The sequence below is a fragment of the Eschrichtius robustus genome, unplaced genomic scaffold (genome assembly GCF_028021215.1).
Source record: "Eschrichtius robustus isolate mEscRob2 unplaced genomic scaffold, mEscRob2.pri scaffold_703, whole genome shotgun sequence".
NCBI classification, from domain to species: Eukaryota; Metazoa; Chordata; class Mammalia; order Artiodactyla; family Eschrichtiidae; genus Eschrichtius; species Eschrichtius robustus.
Genome location: NW_027175579.1, coordinates 42,501 through 54,465, shown reverse-complemented (window position 1 = coordinate 54,465; position 11,965 = coordinate 42,501). Strand labels below are relative to the sequence as shown.

The window sequence follows — 11,965 nt, the reverse complement described above, 5'->3', positions numbered from 1 at the left end:
AACTACTTTCTCAGGGGAGTCTGCGGTGGGCATTACCTGCCCTTCTCCCCTAGTGGCCAGGCTTCTCTCCACACTGACTCGAATGAGCCTGGAGCCCACCTGGATTCAGGACTCTGGGAAATCCTCTTGCATCCTCCTCATCTCTCCTCCTGCTCCAGCTGTGAAAGCACATCTGATTGGTGCAGCCGATAACTTGTTTCGTGGGAAACATGGACCTGGATTTGGAGCCCTGCGTTGGAACCTGCGTGTGGTCTTCAGGTTCACGTCAGGAGGAGGAGCGAGGCGAACGAACGTTAAAGAGCAGCACCACGGGGAAGGGCGTCCTGAGCACGGGGAAGTACTCCCAGCCCTTCCCCAGAGCAGGAGGGACGCTGACTTTGGGCTCAGGTATTCAGGAACTGTCTGCTGATGCTCAGGCCCCAGACCAGAAACAGACTGTGAAATCCTTTGTTTTTCTAACGAGGGTGAATCCATTGTTCCATAGTGGATCGAACATTATTTTCAGAAAAACATATTCAATAACATCAGCTCCCTCGGAAGGCCAACCACCCCCCACCCCACCCCCCAACCCCACCCCCCCATCCTCATGAACTCTCTTTTAAAGGGAAAATGTCTGCTATGACGACGACTGTTGTGCCACACTCTGCCACGGTTTCAAGAGCAGAGGAGCTGGTTAGGAACTACCTATCACGTTGATCCATCCACTGGATGCAGGCGTGCCATGAGGTGAGTGTCCTGCACTGTTCTGAGTGTTAGATATGGAGCAGAAAGGAAGACGTGTGATTGTGGCCAGAAATTGTCCATCCTGGTGGGATCCTGAAAAAAAAAAAAAATTAAAAAGAAAGAAAGAAAGAAAGAAGCACATCCCCTTCAGGCAGATGTGGATGCTCTGTAAGTGTATAGGCATCGGCGTGGTGGGGGGCAGAATACGCAAAGCTCCTCTGGGTAATCTTTTATCAGATAAATGGCTGTGGACAGACTCACCCATGGACACCAGATAACTGAGGTCCTCCAGCAGCACAGCTCTAGACAGCGTCCCCTGGAATTTGCTCATCAGGGCGCACTCTTCCTGGGTGAAGGTCGCACACACCCTTGAGACTCACTGATATTTAAAGACATGGTGGATATTCTGGCTCGGCCTGCGCCATCCCCACAATGTCCAAAGGTGACGGTCGAGATGACAAAACTGGAGAAAGACAGGTGTGTCTATCGCAAGCTCAGACACTGTTTGAGGTGCAGTTGACTATTCCCTTGGGTTGACTTGACACGTGCCTTTCAGATGCATCACGGAGATACGCACACTCCTGACTCAGGGTGACCTCATCGCAAGGGGATATGACATGAGGGGTGTTGAGCAATAACCCGGACCTTACACACGCACACGCACACACACACACCCCCCCCCACACCCCCCCACACCCCCCCCACACACACCCCCCCCACACACACACAAAAGAGGTTCGCGGGAGTAAAAGGTTAACGTTACCTCTGTTGACACCCACGACTGTACCTAGTTGTCACGAGACAGGAAGCTCAACTATACATTTAACCCTTATCTGTTCCTGTGCTTTCTTGCAGAAAATCCTCCTGCGCTTCTTTCGCCTCGTGGAAGCGCTTGCTCTTCCCCATAGGTAGCCACCGTGGAACCAGCTGCTGCTGATCCAAGAATTTGGAGGATTTCCGGAAATGATCAGTGATCCCGAGACAGACTCTCCCTTCCGTGATCAAAGCGACTCGGGGAGCTGTCTCTCGCCCCCCCCCCCCCGCCCCCACATCCCCACCCCCCACCCCCACCCCGCACACCGCCTTCTCCCTTGTGTACAAGCTATGTCTTTTCATTAAAACGTTTTGCCTTGTTAGCCTTAGAGTCTTGTGGAAGCGATCTTCATTTCTATGGTACTGCTGTGCAAGAATCTGGAAAGGGCCCGGTAACGGGTATGTCTGTAGCTCCCTCCTAGAGCTGGCCTGTGTCTACGTACGGATCCGAGTGCCACAGTTAACTTGTGAAAGAGCTCTCTTGAACTGGCTTAGAAGGAAGCACTCCCGAATTCAGTCCACTAGAAAGGGACCCGCCCGAAGGTTTTTGCAAGTTCACGTGATCTAGGATGAACCCTTCAGCCGAGATATAGCCAAGGTCAAGGGATGGGTTTTATGAAACTAGGCAGGTCTTTAGCGTGATCAGCATTCGAGGTCAACCTTTTCTTCTATCTACGTCGACCCCAAATCCAATAAGTTCACGGGAGTGAACCGAATTCGTCAGCAAGAAAAAGAACTTGGGGGGTGATGGCTGACGTCGTCTAAAGTCTCAGGAGATGTTCACGGGTCATCTCATCGTCATGGGATTTAGAACAAGTGATTTCGATAGCTCTAGGTGGAGGAACTCCTTAAGAAAGGTTATGTGTTGTGGTATGTATGTCTACTTAAAAAGAGTTTCTCCCAGACCTTTGGGGTCACTTTAGAAACTTTAGAGTTGGCGTAAGTGGAATGATGGGGAATTCGTGGAACGTCTAGATCGTTTCCAAAGATAACCTATGGAAACGTTCTTGGCTCAACAAGTCTCAGTGGACCTACTTCTCTCTCTTTATTACAGAAGGAACTGTAAAACTAAAACTAACTGTAAAACTAAAGATGTTTCGATGTATGACTCCACACCTCTGGCATCACTTTGGGGGAAAGAAATTTTGAAAAAGTGACGCTGTGTGAAAATGTATGCTTCTAGACATGATGGAATGGAATCATCCATTTGCCGGTCCAGAAACACTGGTGTCACGGACCCCGTTCACCGTGGCTTCCTAGTTCCTGTTCATGACCGATTCAGGTTTCTAAGGGTTCTGAATTCTGATTGTCTTTTTCTTGTTTTCTTCTCCATTCTTGTCTCAAAGAACTTTACGTTCCAGAAATATATTTTACTTACCAAATCACAGATTGTCCGTTTGTTACAAAAACTTTTAGGTTGAGAGATTTTCTCTTTCTTTCTTTCTTTTTCTTTCTTTCTTTCTTTCTTTCTTTCTTTCTTTCTTTCTTTCTTTCTTTCTTTCTTTCTTTCTTTCTTTCTTTCTTTCTTTCTTTCTTTCTTTCTTTCTTTCTCTTTTTCTCTTTTTCTCTTTCTTTCTTTCTTTCTTTTCTCTTTCTTTCTTTCTTTCTTTCTTTCTTTTCTTTTCTTCTCTTCTCTTCTCTCTCTCTCTCTCCCTCTCTCTCTCTCTCTCTCTTTCTTTCTTTCTTCCCCCAAGTCTGTGCATTGTGTTTCTTTCACTTTGTTCTGTTCCTAGGTACTAAGGATTTCTTTTTAATGTCATTAGCTTAAATAAGGGGCTTTGCATTTTTTGGCGAAAGCACCAGAAAAATATTTTCTCATTAAGGGTCGGAATGTTGTTTGCCGGTGATGAGGCTCTCCTTCTGCCAGATGACTGACGATTGGATGGAGGAATATAGTACACATGAGTATGTTCACGAACACTTACTGACGTTTCAGAGGACCTTAAATTAAAAACAGAGACCCTGGGCTTTCCTGGTGGCGCAGTGGTTGAGAATCTGCCTGCTGATGCAGGGGACACGGGTTCGGGCCCTGGTCTGGGAAGATCCCACATGTCGCGGAGCAACTAGGCCCGTGAGCCACAATTACTGAGCCTGCGCGTCTGGAGCCTGTGCTCTGCAACAAGAGAGGCCGCGATAGTGAAGAGGCCCGCGTACCGTGATGAAGAGTGGCCCCCGCTTGCCGCAACTGGAGAAGGCCCTTGCACAGAAACGAAGACCCAACACAGCCAAGAATAAAAATTTTTTAAAAATTAAAAAAAAAACACCAGAGACCCCCCTCGCCTCCCCCCTCCCCGCCCTGTAAAATTCATCTGAAGTGGAGAAAAAAACCTTGCTAAAAATCCTTTTCCTTTTCATTCGATCAACATGGTGCATGGATTTCCTAGCAGAAACTTAAGCGAGGTGCATGTTCATCGTTCAGCAGAATTCTAATTTTCTAGTTCTAAGGAAAACTGCTAAAACGAATGAGGATAACACCTTCCCATGCAATCCTTAGGGAAAGCTCCCACCCAATTGAGTGAAAGGAAACTTGGTTTGGAAACAAACGAGTCTTCATTTGGCGACCTTTGGTAGAAATGAGGTGAGGGAGGGAGGGAGGGAGGGAGGGAAGGAGGGGAGAGAGAGAGAGAGAGAGAGAGAGAGAGAGAGAGAGAGAGAGAGAGAGGGAGAGAGGTGTCTCACTTTCCATGGTTCCAGTGTGTACACATTTCAATGACTAGGTGAAATCGCACCAAGAGCCTAACTACGTGTTTCGAATGTCAGTTTCCACAATTGATGAACGGTAGCTGCGTGAAGTCCAAAGTTTGCTGCTGCCTGTTCAGTCTGCAATGACTCCACAAAATAACAAACGTGCGTAGCCCCGTGTCCAGTGACCGATCCTCTTTCAGAGCCTGTCGTGATTGCCTGGTGTGTATGTGTCTGTTTCCGGGTCACACGCAGTGTGTCGTGGTGTTGTCCCCAGCCCCGGTCTCCCCCGTCCGTGGAAAATAAAAAGAAAGAATTGCCCGAGGACGACGAAAGTGCGGCTAAGAAACCCAAAATGATGACACTGGAAAGTCCACTTGGATGGGTTAGGAGACACCTGAGCATGCCTAGGACAACACTGTCACCGTGTGAGAGACCAGCGCAAGGAGAGCTGAAGAATACAAAGAAGAAAAAGGAGGAGGGGGGAGGGGGGAGGGGGGGGAGGACAGGCTGAAGATGTCTCCAGTGATGACGTTGGTGAAAACGTTCCCATTCAGAAAAGCACTTCGAGAGATAGTTCTGGACCCACAGAGCACAAAGGGTTATCGTGTTGGAGGCTGATCTTCAGTTAGGGGAACAACAAACAAACAAACAGAAAAACAAACAAAAAATAGGACTGCTTATCCAGAGGTAGAAAAGATACCACGCCAAGAAGGCGAGCACTGTTGAAAACTGCTGTTCCTAGGATTTTACAAAATGAATCAGATGCTTTCATGTCGATGCTTTCCATGACAGTCCACTAAATAAATCGTAGTTTGGCTCTTTTTATATTCTCTACCTTTTAAATGGTGAGTGAGTAAGAGAGTTTTTAAATGTTTTGATACGATTTTTTATTTTTCCCCCCCTTTTGGTACGATTTTTGAATGTCGTGGGACAACGGTATTTTTCCCCCGTGGAGGTGAACAAGATTGCTTTTTGAGCTTCAGCTTTCAGGGTCATTTTAGGGTCCTGAACTGCCCTGCCCAGTGAGCCCTGTGTGTCGTTGTGCCCCTTTAGAAGTGCTGGTGCTTGATGACATCATGATATCGAAATCTTGATTGTTGACTTACAAAACCACTGTTGGGAGTTTGTTTGTTGCCTTAATCTCCCTTACCTATTGCACTCACGTGACTGTCCACTCTTTGTCTCTCTGTTTCTCTCTCTCTCCTCTCTCTCCCTCTCTCTCCCTCTCTCTCCCTCTCTCTCTCTCTCTCTCTCTCTCTCTCTCTCTCTCTCTCTCTCCTCATAGATATACACGTACGGACACAGAGAGCGCTAACAGTGTGTCCGTACCTATAGCTACATAGGTGTGGGTGTTGATACAGATAGACATGTTACATGTCTTCTTCACCCCCTCCGTGGGCACTTAGTGGAGTTACTGGGTCGCATGGTAGTTTTGTGTGCAGTGTTTTGAGGACTTCCGTACTGTTTTCCATACTGCTGTCTTTTGTCGGAGAGCCATTCTGTCACCCGCCAGGTGACATCTCTGAGTCCTCCAGCATGCCACGGTGGTGGTGGTCTCTCTCAGCTTGAAAAATACGTGTTCGATCAGGAGCCACTTTTTCTGCCTTTACGAACTTGCTGTCGCAACTCCAGATCCTGGGCCTGTCCGAATATCTTTGTCAAGAGAAATGCGTGCGCTTCTTTGGTTCCCCATTTATTTTTCTTAACTAAAAAAATGTTTTGTGTTTCATTTTTGTTTGTTTTTGTTGTTGTGTTTCCGTTTTGCTTTGGTTTTTTTACTAAAAAAAGTTGTTTTCTTTCCTTTCTTTTTTTTTTTTTCTCCTAATTAATGAACATGTTCTGTTCGGGCCTCCTGCCCCACTTTTCTCACTGGGTTGCTTGTTTTCTGGAGGCTGAATTGTGTGAGGCCTCGGTCTGTTTTGGATAGGCTCCCCTTACGGGATATGCTTGGGCTTGTCCTAGGCCTTTATAGGTCCATGTATACGTGCGCCACGAGCATAGGTAATATGTGTATGTATGTTATCCGTGCGTGCTTTTTCCTTTGTTTTCAAGGCCAGAGTAGTTCTACAGCTTGACTTCTTTGCTGGTATGGTTTGGTGTGGTCTTGGTGGGACTACGGTTGGTTGTCGATACTTACCGCACTCCACACACACACACCCCCACCCCCACGCACACGCACCCGCTCGCGCTCAGAGTGTTGCATTGTGTAGATGTACCGGAACTCAGCTTCTTTAGTGGATGGCTATGCACTCCACCCTCGCCCCCTGCCCCCCCACCCCCACCCGCCCGCATTCCCCCAACCCCCCGCCTGCCTCACCCCCCCCCACCCCCGCCCGTGGTTGTGGTCAGTCCATTTTGAAATCCATGTTCTCGTGACCGCAAGTGCATTTTCCCCCCACCCACGCACCCATGTGTTGTCTTTGGACTTTGTCGCCGTCTAGGCACAGATAGATGTTTATTTCCACTTGTGTGGGGGTCAGAGTGTATCCTTCCTTTCCTTTCTAGCTTCTGGGCTTTGCGTGTCTGCTTCCGAAAGACCTCCTCCGTTCGAGAAAGGATGCATTCCTGCGTTGTTCTCTGAGCGCTGGCCTGGTTTCGGTTTGCCAGTCCCCGCCTTCCCTTCCTCCCTCCCTCCCTCCCTCCGTCCGGGCAGCCGGGGATCTTGCTCGTGCCCCTCTGGGCAGCCCGTGCCAGCCTCCCCGGGCACCGCCGGCGTCTCCGTGGGATTTCCCCCCGCCCAGGAATCGCGTGGGGAGCGCGTCTCCTCCGAGGCAGCCTCCCGGCGACATCTTCCCGGCTTCCCCCGCCCCCCCACCCCGTCTGCTGCCGGGGTCGCGCCGTGTCGTGCCGACCCGGGGGCTAGCTCCGAGACGGACGCCTCGGGGCCGCGCCAGACGCCCGCCGCCTCGCCCCGGGCTGAGCTCGGGCGTTTGGGCGGCCCGGCGGCGCTGCAGCGTCCTCGGTGGCCGGCCGGCGACCGGGATCCGGCCCGGGGACGTTGGAGCCGGTTGTCAGGAGGCCACCTGGCGGCCGCTTTTATATTGTCCCTTGTCCTCTGGAGCTCCGGCGACCTTCGTGAGGGCTGTGACTCGGCCGCCGGGCCCGAGGCAGATTTCCGGGAGCCAGGCGACGCTGGTGGCGACTGTCCGGTGGCGCCCAGGCGTGGGCGCCTCCTGCTGTCGCTTGAGATTGGGCGTGCAGGTCTGTGAGGGTGGGACCGTCGCCGCGCTCATCGAGCCGGTTTGAGGGGCCGCCTGGCTTGGTCGACCAGCATCCGCCCGCGCCCCTCCGGCCGCGGGGACCGACCCGGCCATCCGACCCGACCTGGGCCGGGCCGCCGCGGTGGGAAGGGAGAGGGTCTTTCGCGCCCTCCGGAGCGCCTGTGGATGGGCGGTCGGGCCTTCTCCTGGCTCACCCTTCGGAGTGTTCGTTCCCCGACCCCCTCCCTCCCCGGGTCCCCACAGCGCCCCGCTCCGGAGGTGGGGACCGGCCCAGGCCCGTGCGTTTAGGCCGGTGGAGGGCGCGCGTGGGTCCCGGTGGTCGGATTCTTTCTGACCGATGTTTTTCCGAGTCGGACTCCAGAGGTGGGGACCGGCCTGGGCCGCGAGGGGTGACCCGGAGAGACCGGCAAGGGCCAACACGGGTGCGGTCCCTCGTGGGCTCCGGTCGCCTGGGAGGGCGCCTCCCTGGAAAATGTTTTCAAGTCCCCCTGGGTCCGGGGACGTGGACGGACCGGGCCCTGCTCGCGCGGGTGGCCGGGGAGGGCGCACCCGGCCCTTCAGCGTGCCCACGTGGGTTCCCGGTCGGCGGACGCGACTTTTTCTCACCCTGCCCCGCCCCCTCCTCCACCGCGAGTCCCGGCCGGGGGGTGGGGACCGGCCCGAGCCTTACTGGGTGGCCCGGATAGGGCGGCCTGGGCCCGGGCGCGGTCCCTCGTGGGGCCCGCTCGTCGGAGGCGGCCGAGTGGGATATTTCTTTTTCTCTAACCAAGTCCTCGCCCGGAGACTCGGCAGGGACGGTACCTGCCCGCGCGGGCGAACTGGGGAGGGCGACCCCGGCCCGCTCGCTGCCTCTCCCACGTTTTCCCGCCCCTCCCGCCCCGCCCCGCCCGCCCCGCCCCGCCCCGCCCCGCCCCCACTTTGCCACCACGCTCCTCGGGTCGACCAGATGCCCCGAGAGCTCCGGGACTGGTGTGGATGGGGAAGTGTTGGGGACAGGTGGCGGGACCGAGGTCCCGGGGACCACCCCTGCGATTCGTGGATGGGCCCCGCTGCCGGGCGTCGTGATTTTTTTCGCCCGAAATGGGCCTTTTTTGCACCAGGTAGGTGCTGACACGGTCTTCCTTGGCGTCTGTCGCTGAGGACTTGGGGACTCCGGACGCATGCAGGGCTCTGGGCTTGGGACTGCCGCCTGGCACCCGAACCGGCCTTGCCGCTTGAGCCGCCCGCCTGGGCCTGCGCGCCGGCTCTCGTGTGTGCGCCCGGCTGACCCGGCCCGCGGTGCCGCCTCCGGTCTCTGGCTCACCCGAGGGCGGCGGGGCGAGGTGGCGCGTGGGTCTTCCACCCCGTGTGACTCCCACCCCCCGCCGCAGGCACCCGGTGGTGGCTGAGACGGCCCCACCCCGCAGGCTCCGTGCCACGTGTCAGGCGTTCTCCTGGCGGGGTCGTCGGCCAGTGTTGCCTGAGAGAAAGAAAAGGAGGTGGTAGGGGGGGGGCTGGGGCTGTGGCTGCCGGTGAGGCTGAAGCAGGCTCCTCGGATGATGGTCCTCACCGTGCCCCTCCCCTTCGGGGCTTTCTGGCCCCTGGCTCGCTGGATTGACTGATCGATGTGGTGATGTCGCGCTCTCCTGGGCCGGACCTAAGTCGCGCTAGACGAGGGACGGACGTTCCTGGCGAACGGGACCGCTCTTCTCGTTCTGTCCGCGGGCCCCTCGCCTCTCTTTTCACACCTCCCGGCCTGTCGAGGGGTGTGGGGGAAGGCAGGGGTGGTGGTCTCCGGCCCTGACCCTCGGTCTCCCGCCCCTGCCTCATGGCGCGGGCGGGTCCGTGGTCCTCGGACGCAGCAGACACTCTCGCTTCGCCTCCTTGGCGTGTGCCTCGCGAGCGGTCCTCCCCGCGTCGTTGGGGGGGGCCGTCCCGCCGCTGCGCTGCGCGCCCCTGCTGGCGCGTGAGCGTGCCTTGCTTGGCCGTCGGTGGTGCCCCTGGAGCGCTCCAGGTTGTCCCTCAGGTGCCCGAGGCCGAGCGGTGGTGTCGTTCCCTTTTCCCAGCGTGCTCCTCGGGTCCCCACCGCGGTGGTGTGTCCCCTGAGTGGCTCTCTTGGGGGGGGGTCGAGACGGTAAGGGAGGCGTGCCTCTGTTTCCCCCCCTCGGTGGGGGGCCGGGTGCCGCCTCGTCGCGGTCGTCCCCCAACGGCTGTGCTGTTGGGGGGATCGTGTTGGGCCGGGGGGCGGCTGAGGTTGTGCCCCCGGCTGTGGCCGCGAGCGCTCCTGTGGGCCGTGTGCTTACCCATACCGCAGACCCCCCCCACCCCGCCCATTCGTGGACTGGGCGGCTTGTGGAGCGCCTCCGCGGGCCCAAAGGGGAGATGATGGGTGGGGGATGATGCACCCTCGGTGAGAAAGCCTTCTCTAGCGATCCGAGAGGGAGCCTTGGGGTACCGGACCCCCCAGCCGCTGCCCCTCCCAAGCGTGCAGTCGCCACGGTGGCGACTGCCAGAGCACGTGGGCAGAGCCCCTCGCCTTCGCGGGAGGGCTTGCGCCGGCCCCGCGGTGGGGCCGTGCGCCGCTCTTTGCCTACCGCGGCCCGCGCCTCCCCCCTCTGAGTCGGGGGAGGGTGCCGCCAGGCCGGCGTCCGGCGCGGGGCCGCGTGTGCGCGTGTGCGTGCGCGTGCGGTGACCCCCGTGGCGAGCTCAAGGGGGCGGGGACGCCCGGGCGTCCCGACTCCCCTGTCCCGCAGCCACGAGGAGCCCGTCGCGCCTGCCCTCCGCCGCGAGTCGCAGCCGGCGGCGGTGGTGTGGGCGCGGTGCGGGTCGCCTCGCACGGGAGCGTTTCCCTGGGGCGCGAGCCCCGGCGGTCGGACTTGGATGAAGGCGGATCTGGCGAGGACGGAGGGGGTGAGTTTGGGTGGACGGGTCCCTCCGTGGCACGCGGGGGAGACCGTCACACGTGGGCCCTGGCGGCGGGGCCGGGTCGTGGGGAGGCTCCAGGGTGGCTGGGGCCGGCCGGCTTCTCAGGCGTCGTGGGACCGCCCTCGTGTGTGTGGTGGTGGGACCCCGCGCTTGTTTTCCTGGTGGCCCCGGTCGTGTCTCGGCCCTTCCTTTCCCTGGGCAGCGCCCCGCGCCTCTGCCCCGCGGCCCTCGCCGTGTGTGCGTGCCGCCCCCTCCCTGTCGCCGCCGGCCCTCCACCGCCCCCACCCCATGACCCCCTCCCCCACACGTCCCCTTCCCCGTCTGGACCGAGCCGGCCTCGCCCTCGTGAGGGTGTCGCCCCCCCCGGCCGCCTCGGCCGGCGGCGTCCCTGGGTGGAGTGCTCACGGTTCCTGAGGCGGGGAAGTCGGGCGCGGCGGAGGTGTGTGTGGGGTGGGGGCCGCGGGGCGGCCGGTGTGCGCGCGGGAGAGTGTTCTCGCGGGCCGGCCGCGGCTCGTGGGTGTTTGGCGGTGGTGGTCGCGAGCCCCGCGAGCGGGGCCCCTGGGGGGGCCCGAGGAAGGCCAGTCGGCGTCCTGGGTGCCGCGGGACCGCCCCTGCGCTGGAGGCCTCTGGCGGTGAGACCCCGTGTCGTGCCCCGGCGGCCGACTCGCGTCCGGGCCCTTAGGCCCGGCCCCCGGGCCCCCTCGCGGCGGCGCGCGGCCGCCCCCTCCCGCCACGGCTTCTGTGACGTCGCCGCCGCCTCTGTGCGACGGCGGCCGAGCCAGCCGCGCCTCGTCGGCCCTCTCTCCCGTCCGTCCACCCGGCCTCGTCCGTCGCGTCTCTGCCGACCCCCGGCCGCGTCCCGGTGTGTTTCGCTCCCCGAGCCTGCCGCGGCTCCGCTCCGTGATCCGCCGCCACCCGCCGCCCGTCTGCCGACGTCGTTGTGTGTTGGGCGAGGGGGGACCGCCGTCTGTCCCCACGCCGTGCCGCGCCCCGCCCCGGCGCGCTCGCCCGAGCGCGGGTCGTCGGGTCCCCGGCCAGCCGTCGTGGGCCGGCCGCCGTGTCCGCACCGCCCCGCTCCCGGCGGGCGGGCGGGGAAGGGGGGATCTGGGCCTCGGCCCGAGCCCCGCCGCCCCCGTCCGCGCGAGCGAGTGAGCGCGAGCGAGCGGGCACGTGCCGGCCGGCCCTCCGAGCGACTTCCCGGTGCCCGCGGCCCCGCTCTCGGGCCGCCGAGGTTGTGGGCCGTGCTGGTGGCGTGGGTGGGGGGAAGAGGTGCGGGGAAGCCCCCACCCTCGTCCCTCCATGCTGCGCCGCCGCGGCGGCGCGCCGCGCCCCCTCGTGGTCCCAAGCGTGGGCTGTCGGTCGGGCCCCGGTGTTCGCCTCCCCTCCCTTCCTCGCTGTGGGGGTCGGCCCCCGCCGCATCGCCCGTGCCCCGCGCCCCGCGCCCCGGCTACGCCCGGCTCCGTGTGCTCGCGCTTTCCCCTACGTGGTTGATCCTGCCAGTAGCATATGCTTGTCTCAAAGATTAAGCCATGCATGTCTAAGTACGCACGGCCGGTACAGTGAAACTGCGAATGGCTCATTAAATCAGTTATGGTTCCTTTGGTCGCTCGCTCCTCTCC

The 11,965-nt window shown here is 59.2% G+C and overlaps 1 non-coding gene across 1 annotated transcript in view; it reads left to right on the top strand.

The window, feature by feature from the left end:
* Nucleotides 1–11,826: 11,826 nt before the first annotated feature.
* LOC137758159 (18S ribosomal RNA) overlaps nt 11,827–11,965 on the top strand; it is a 1,869-nt gene continuing 1,730 nt past the window's right edge. The window contains exon 1 of the ribosomal RNA XR_011072824.1: nt 11,827–11,965. This exon is cut by the window's right edge and continues 1,730 nt beyond it. This is a non-coding gene — a ribosomal RNA (18S ribosomal RNA).